The sequence below is a fragment of the Erigeron canadensis genome, chromosome 8, assembly GCF_010389155.1.
Source record: "Erigeron canadensis isolate Cc75 chromosome 8, C_canadensis_v1, whole genome shotgun sequence".
NCBI classification, from domain to species: domain Eukaryota; kingdom Viridiplantae; phylum Streptophyta; class Magnoliopsida; order Asterales; family Asteraceae; genus Erigeron; species Erigeron canadensis.
The window spans coordinates 49742008-49751544 of record NC_057768.1 but is presented as its reverse complement, the minus strand read 5'-3'; the positions used below and the strand labels follow the sequence as shown (position 1 = coordinate 49751544).

Here is a 9537-nt window from a genome sequence, read left to right as displayed (position 1 = left end):
TGTAGCCAATGATACCGTCATATCATCACTTGCATACTCACTTTTGCGCTAACAAAACATACATGGATCCACATACGCTAAACAATCATCAACATGATTAACTATCGGGATTCTTAGGCCCCGGAGGTTCTTAGGCCTCATAAACACTATGCCTCATATGGGCCTACGCCGAATCAATCACCACACATGGATAAATAAACTTCAACATGATGTGGTCGATTGACCCAACGTATACATAAAGGTATGCAAGAGTACTCACCTCCTCCGCGACTATCAACAATCAACAATGCAACAACAAGTGCAAAGCTTTCAACCTATCAATTCAATACAATATGCACATAAGACTTTATTCACAATCTTGGCTAACTCACTTAGCCAAACTAACGATTCACTAGCATTCCTATTCACCCAAACTCAATTTCCTTGAGTTGGCTTAAAATCAAGTTTCACTTAACAAAGCTCAATCTTTCTAACTCATCAATCTCAATGATCTATCATTTTGCTAAAAATCTCATTTTACCACCAACATGTGGCCATTTCATCTAGTTGCTCAAAATTACCAAATTCTCATTCACTAGCCTTTTTCAAACCCAAAGCCCAACCCATTTGTCATTGAGTTACTTCCACCTTTAACAACAAAATTAGGTAGTTCATCTTACCTTTTTCAACCACATTTCAATAACTAGCAAAAATTTCATCTTTTCTTGCAAAATCAAAATATTACTTAGAACTTATCAATTTCATAATCAAACACATCATATAACTCAATGACAACTAGGTTAACTAAGGAATTGGGAGAAAATAACCATAATTCATCTTCTAGCAAAAACCCCCAAATTGGTTCACTCCATGAACCCTAATTTCAAAAGAAAGATGAAAACTAAATTAGGGGAATTCAATACCTCAATAAACAATAAGTTAATGCAAGACTTAGGTTGGAAATTCTTCTTCCTTTCTTTTCTCTTTGAAATTCGGCCACCACCACAATACCCACAAACCCTAACTTTTCAATTCTTGAATGGAGATTATTTGATGGTGATAATTATTATTATGATTTTTATTCTTGGATTGAAAGAATTAGTCTTTGATTTTGAAAGAATTGAGATGAAGTTGCATGGAGGAATGATGATGAACAAGAGTGAAAATGTGAGAAATGGAAAAAGGAAATGGCTGGCACTTCCTATGAGTGCCACGCCCTTGACTAACTTTTGTGGGTATTTTTATCCGCTATCCGTTAAACTTCCAACTAAATTAACCCCATATCCAAAAATAAAATACTAGGAAACTAATTTAAAGTCAAAACTATAAAAAGGGGTTAGTTTAATTATCTTAAAATTATTGGGGTGTTACAGTGATAGATCATAGTGTGATAGGTCATAGAGGGTGATAGGTCATAGGGGGGTGACCGGTGATGGATGATCTACCTAAAAAAAATTGTACTTAAAACATGTGTAAGTTACTTACACATGTGTAAGTCTCGCCGGAGATGGTCGCCGTCACCGGAGGATCATGGTGGTGGTCGGAGATGATCATGGTGGTGGTGGTCAGAGATGATGGTGGTGGTGGCCGGAAAAGGAGGTAGAAGGAGTCCTTAACAGTCCCTGAAATAAAGAGTCCCTAATTTCACTTTTTCGTATATATATATATATGATATTATATTATTTGTTCATAGTCATGTTGCTTCGATTAAACAAAGAATCTAACACATATCATTTAGGATAAGATAAAACTTTCCTTTTAACAAGATACTGATATAACCTTAATTACACCAACATTTGACTGGTATATACGACTCATGAGTACCTAACAACTGAGTGTTACCTACTCAGATCTAGATTCATATGTTTATATTTGATTGGTTACTTAAGTTTAAATGTTTTTGGCCTGATCTTGAATGTTATCGATCAACATGTAGGTTATTGTTCAAATTTTATTGGAAACATCTAAATTTTATTAGAAATCTTAGTAACTTTTCCGCATAAAGAGATGACAGTGGCAATAATTGTTTTTATTTTATTTTTGAACATTAAGATACTTTTATTAAAATGAGATGGTAGCGAGAAGCTAGAAAAACATACAAGAGGAAAAGAAATAATAGTTTGAGCTGGGAAGAAACATAACACAACACGAAGAAAAACTATTAAGAACGATTAAAACAGAAAGCTATGACACTTGGACTAGCTAATGTTATTGGAGATCTATCGATTAGAGAGCTACATGAAGCTGATGGATTGCTTTTAATTCTTTGACTGCATAGTGAATAGATGAGTTCTTGTTTGAAAAAATACAGTCGTTATGAAGCTTCCATAAAAACTAGCAATAGGCAAGAATAATAAGCTGGAAAATCTTTTGTTAATTTATTAGACGAGATGAAGCTAAGGGGGAAAGGAGTGACAGCTGCATGGGTGACAGGTTGGCCATGCCGCCGAAGGAACACCGCCGCCATCCTGCGGCTAGGGATGGCAAAAATACCCGTACCTGATGGAGAACCCGATACCCACACCCAATTTGATCGGGAAATCCCCGAGTTGACCAGGGATGGGGACGGGTATGGGGATGTAAAACTAATCCCCGATGGAGATAGGGACGGGGATGGGAAACCGTAAATCCCCGATCCCCATACCCATACCCGAACTCGAAAATATTATATATATTTATTAAAATCTCTTTAAGTTCTTATTTATTTTCTAGAATCAATTTTAAGTTTAAAGCTTTTGTTTAATACTTTTTATGTGTTATACTTTATTAATCATTTACTTAACATATATATTAGTTTATACATAGAAAGAAAATGTCGAAATACACATTCTCTCACATATCTTCTATTAAGATAAACTCATGTTCATTTAAAAAAGGTATCCCCGATATCCGATGGGGACAAGTATAGGGATGTAAATTAATTCCCCGACGGGGATGAGGATTACAAGTGAAAATCGGGTACGGGGATTGGGATTGAGGTCCCCGACAATCCCCGCCCCATTGTCATCCCTACCTGTGGCATGCCAACGGCTTGAAGGTGAACGGGCTAAAAGCCCTGCGCGGCTTGGAAGAAAAATAGACGTTGGGAGGTAGGGCCAGGGTGATTTTGAACGTTTGAGGATTAAAAAAATATATATATTTAATACCCCTCTCCCTTTGCTTGCTACCTGTTACGCATGTTTGTATATATATATATATATGCAGTGTATGTATTTTTCATTTGAGGAAGATGATCACTAGTGAATTAATTTGTAATTTTCGTTGTAGGCCCCTGAACTTTTCTTTGCTTATATAAAACTTCTTCTAGTTTTGTATAGTTTAAGTTTAAACCTTATTCTTTAGTAAAAAAAAATACATTTTGTTTAAAATTATAAATGTTTGTTGTTCTTATGAATAAAGTTTTATAATTATTTAATTAAATTATGTTTATATAATGTTTAGTTTATTTTAATGAAATATTTAAGTTTTTATAAAAAAATAAATAAATTGGGTGGGTTGAAAAGGTGATGAATGTTATTAAAAATGGTTGGGATGGTTGATTGGGAGGATTGAAAAGGAAAAATAAGTTGGAGATATGTGATTGATGGGATTTGGAAAGGTTGATAATTTCAACCACATTATTCATTCCCCTTAATCAATAATAAATGTTATGTCATTCAAACTTTTCGTTATTATTTTAGAATGATAAATGAGACTTGATTTCTATAATAATAATAAATTTAACAGATCCTTTCTATTAATAGATTGCATTAACTATTTATTTTTATCAAAAGGTAGTGAACTTGACATTTGATGAAAAAAATATCTATTAAAGAAAGAGTTGTTTTGCAATTTTGTAACACTTTTGAACTAGTGGTGAAACTAATGATTTTGTAACCTTGAAGTCGAAACTAAGTTAATGCAAATAGCTAAGGTATCAAAATCCTCGATAACCTTATTCTAACGATAAACTAAAACAGAATTAACATGTTTTTAAAACGACATGTGACGTAATTTTTGATCGACGCGTGTTCTTTTAATTTATTTATATTGTTAAATTAGTTTTTTTAGTTGTATATAAACACAATTTTTTTATTAAACTTAGAATTAAACTTTAACACTTGGCTTAATAAATTTATAGTCATTAATAAACTCTGATATTATCATTAATAAATTATCACTTTTAATTTCTCAATTATTCAACTCCTATTACTTATATTAATTATAATAAGTTATTAACATGAATACTTCCAAAATTTGAGTTTACGATCCGAAATCATAAGACTATTTGTCATCATCCACTATACTTACAAGTTTTTATTTTGATGTGGTTCTAAAATTTTAAGATAAATTCAAAATTCTAACTAAACATATATTATATTTATGGGCTAATTACTTGGAAAATCCTTCAACTTGTCACTGAAACCTTTTATGGACTCGAACAAAAAAAAGTTCTATTCGGGGGAAGAAAAACGGCTAAAATCTCTTTTATGGGGTTCCGTACAAGTAGCCAGTTAAAAATAGGGCCAATTACTTGGAAAGTCCTTCAACTTGTCACTGAAACCTTTTCTAAGGCTCCAACAAAAAAAAGTTCTATTTGAGGGTATGAAAACGGCTAAAATTACTATTGTGGGTTCTCGTGTAAGTAGCCAGTCAAAAAGTATTTTTAATGTAATTTCTTTTTTATTTTATATCATTTATGGATTACATGGAAATTCCAAGTCATATTTCTATACAAAACACCAAAATATAATATATATATATATATATATATATATATATATATATATATATATTTCTGGGTTTCATCTCCATTCCATCTTCATAACCTGCGACCATCCTACCGCCGACACCACCTAAATCCGACTACCCTTTTGCCATTACATATTTGGGATGCCATAATCACATATTCCCTATGGTAACGTCAGCTCATCATCAACATCATTAGTATATAATCACATCATCAGAAAATCAAAAACAATATACAAATTTTCCGGCCACCACAAAGATCCGGCCACAAAACTCATGAAACAATTTGAATAATCTTGATTGTATCTTTGTCCCCAATTTAACCATTCTCATGTTCAACTTTTATTAAACAACCCAAGTTAAAGATTTGAACCTTTTACTTAACACCACCGCAAATCTCCATAGCCGCCAATATAAAGTTTATGACGCCGGCAATGGTGGTTTTGAAATGGAAGTGGCTAGATGTCATATGGTATACGGGAATATAAAAAAGTGGCTAATTTGAAAAAAAATTAGTTAGAACCCCAAAAAAGGTTTTAGTGACAAACTGAAAGACTTTTCAAGTAATTAGCCCTTAAAAATAAGGATAAAACCGGCTAGCTACTGTACACGTCAGCAAAAAGTGGTCACGGTCCTACTATAGTAATTTTAGCCGTTTTTATACCCTCAAATAGAACTTTTTTTTGTTGGAGTCCCAGAAAAGGTTTCAGTGACAAGTTGAGTGACTTTTCAAGTAATTAGCCCTATATTTATCATTACGGTTTATTATAGTTTAGCTTCGATCATCGATTTACTTTAAGCACAATTTATTTCATATTCACGAATCATGTATAATACATATTCGAATTTCTGTATGATATAATTTATATAGCTATCGTATATCGTATGAGTTGAAGTATAAAACTAGAATTGTGTCTGAGCAAGGGCGTAACTACATAGGGGCCGGGAGGGGAGCCTAACCCCCCGAATTTTTTTTTGCGATGTAGGGGGTATATTGTTTTCGTGTAGAAAAATTTAGATATACTCGGTTTCGACCCCCCATCTTAATTGTGAATTTTTTTTATATACTAAGTAATAAAATTGATCCATTACATTTTACATAAGCCAACAAAATTACTTAGCCCAAACTAAAACTCATTACTTAATTAAAAATTTAGCCCACTGAATTCAAGGTTCTTAAAGGTCGAAAGACTGAACTCTAATTTCTTCAGTGAATCAAACCAGGTACCAACCGTTTATCTCCTTTTTTTAATGTTTACTTGTCTTGGACAAATGTTTAGTTTTGCCGTGATTAAAACTTTTTATTTATAATAATAGTATTTAATTTTTTACTTGACCCGAATCGAATCACTGACCTGAACATATTATTTGAAAAATAGCGTTAGGAAAAAAAAATTTATATCCCGACCCCACTCAATAATTTCTAGCTCGCCACTGGGTATGAGTGTCTCTAAAATGACGGGAATGTCCAACATAAAAAGTGACGTGGCGGAACGTTGATAAACGTAAAAGAACTGGACTGCCCCTCAAGGTTGACCATCCCTTTTATTTCGTCACGTGAACTTCAAAAGAAAACATCAAACACGCGTACTTTTTTTTTTTTTTTTTTTTTTTACAAAAAACTAAGATTTACGTTACTAAAGTTGGCAAATACTTTTTTTTCATTTTCTTCTTTTTTTAACTTTTTCATCTCAACTATGAGTAATTACTAATTACTCCCGCTATTATAAACAATATACTTTGTCAAATTATTAACTTGCAACAAAAAGGTGTAGATGGTGGAGAAACTATAGTTCCGTAATCTTTTAGATTTACATGATTCGGTAGTCAATACCATACAAAATGTAAGCAAATATTTTTTAACAAATTGTATTTCACATAAGTCCAAAAGGCATTTATGCTGAATATTTGGATAAATAATGGTGACGTTCATATTAATTAGATATCTGATGATTATCATTAGTAAAGACATTTAAAGATTAATTGTTGTGCTCAAATACTAAAACTGAAAGAAGGTGCCTGCCCTTAACTCGATCAATGAAATCAAATGCCGAGATATATATGTACTTACAAGACCGGTTCATAAAAAAGTTGTTATTGTAAGAACCTACCTACAAACCGTCTCATACTAATTTATATTTATCCCATAAATTATATCATGTTTTGAATGAATTTTATCATTTCACTTATGGGATTATTTTTGCATTGCATTTAATTACCCACGGGTTTTAAACATGATAGGATCGACATGATATCTTCTTCAAATGCGTCGACTGATTACCAATGGAGGACATGGACGAAATCTTCATTTAGTGTTTGTCTGTGATCTGCTACAATTAAATCTTTTAAAACCATCTATACATATATGATTGCTTTTTTTAAAATGAATAAAAGTATGATTATAATAAAAATATGAAAAATCTTTATATATAATATAATACAATGGTGGTTAGAATGCCCTACAAATGCAATTACGACAGAAAGTATATTTGTAATACATTAAAGTATTAAACCTTTATAATTAATTAAAAAGGAACACCCCACTTTAGATTTCACAAATAAGATAAAACAAAAGCAAAAGACCATAATCTTTGATTCCATGATATCACTAATTTGTTTTTACTTATGGTTCAAGAAATTATTGTTTTCTAAAGAGATGTTATGTCTTATATGTTTTGACATCTCTTCTGATATTTTATATTTTTAACTAAAATTTACCGATTATATACATATGCTAGTATTAATATTCGTAGATTAATCATATCATACGAAATATAAATTAATTACCTATGCCCATGGGTTAATGATTTAAAAACACCTACATATAATTATATATAGGGATTAGTGCATCGAAATGCATGTAATTGAGACCGAAAAGGTATAGTATGCACGGATTATCAAAATGCATAGTTGTTAAACTCTTACGAGTCACGAGTCGACTCTTATGAGTCGATCGAGTCGATTTACACCAAAAACGAGTCGACTCGTTGGATGACTCTTTTTGTCCAGACTCTTACAAGTCGTTGTGTGAACTTAGACCGAGTCACGAGTCGCAAACTTATATAATTATATATTATATAATTATATATTATATATATGATACTTAATTTGCTATATTGTTTCGTGTTATTTATGTAGTTTTGATCATTTTATTACAAACTTGGAGATAAATTATAAGTTTATATCTCAAAACTATTTAATATGTAATATTTTGATAAATTTATTCAGATAACGAACTTATAATTTGCTTTTAAATACGTCACATATATATAATTATACTATATTATGTAGTACTTAAAAATGTCCTGACTCTCACGAGTCGAGTCACGTTCCGAGTCACGAATCAAATAATCATGTTTTTGAGTCGACTAAAAAATTATGAGTCGATAACTGACAAAACCTCTATTATATGCACGAACTTAGTAAAAATGTTCAAATCATGTAATATGGTATACGTGGAATCTCAAAGTTATTGTTTGCACAAACTCTAGATCGGCTTTATTGTATTCAAAAAACTTGTTCAAGAGTCTCATTGTAAACAAAAGTTATCGGGTAAGAAGTTAGTCGGTCATCACTTTCACGTTGATCCGTTAAAAACTTACGTGGCATGCACACAATAACTTTTTGGGATTAGTTTATGCACACAATAATATATATATATATATATATATATATAATAAAACAAAGGTTGTATATATACAAACAGAGATGATTGCTTGAATCTCACAGATCAGTGCAAGTGGCGTCGAAAAAATCACAAAACTAATTACTGTAGTATTGACTATCTGGGCCATCCTTGATCGAGCTATGAAATGAATGGAAATAGTACATCACTCACGTGTAAACCCGGTCCATCCGGGTCATCCTTGATCGAGCTTGATGGAACTTACAAAAGGTGATCGGAGATGGTGGTGCTGTGATGATGACCGAAAAAACGACGGTGGGTGGAAAAATGATGATCGATCTACGGAAAATCGAAAGTTACCGAGATGCTATTTTGTTAACAAATCATCATCATAATCAAGAAATTAAGATAGATACATATATAGATGCGGGGAGCAGATTCCGACCATCCACTTACCACTACTACTTCCAGCCACCGATCTCCACCACCACTTCCGGCAACCCCATCAGTAAACGAGTAAAATCATCATCCGAGTTTGGACTCCGGACCTACAAGCATCCCAATAATTTTTCTTTAACAAAATGATTAAAAACAATTAAAAATAAATTAAAATTAAGAATAACTAAAGAAAGAGTAAAGGGTGGTTGTCAATAAAGAGAGAGATGGGCAGTGTCAGAGAAAAAGAGGAGAGAAATGTCGACATATATGTATCAAATTAAAAATAAACAAGTTTTATGTTAAGTAACCAATCTCATATAGTCATAATCCCGTTTTATATTTACAATAAACTCAATTTCAAGTTTCTTTAATACAATAAAGTCGACCTAGAGTTCGTGCACACAATAACTTTTCAGGATTAGTTATCTGCATTCTGACGCACTTAGCCCTAGTTAGTTACATGATTTAAACATTTTTACAAAGTTCGTGTATACAATAGAGATTCTTGATAGTTCATGTGCATGATAACTTTTCGATCTTAATTAGTTATCTGCATTTCGACGCACTTATCCCTTATATTATATATATATATATATAGGGAGACAATCAAATAAGAACAGTTTTAAAATAAGAACGGTGAGAACACCTTAAAATCATCATTTTGATGCATTAGAGGTCCATAAAACTGACATAGTGCATAACTAATTATTATTATTTAAGTGTTTAACAACACATTGATTCATTAAAATCGAAAAAATCATGTTTTT

The 9537-nt window shown here is 32.0% G+C and overlaps 1 long non-coding RNA gene across 1 annotated transcript; it reads right to left on the bottom strand.

Annotated features, from left to right (window-relative positions):
- Positions 1–8400: 8400 nt before the first annotated feature.
- LOC122580327 lies at positions 8401–9042 on the bottom strand. The gene is made up of 2 exons (XR_006320771.1): positions 8789–9042; positions 8401–8671 (listed from the first exon to the last, which is right to left on the bottom strand). It is a non-coding gene; the product is annotated as an uncharacterized LOC122580327 (long non-coding RNA).
- Positions 9043–9537: the final 495 nt, after the last annotated feature.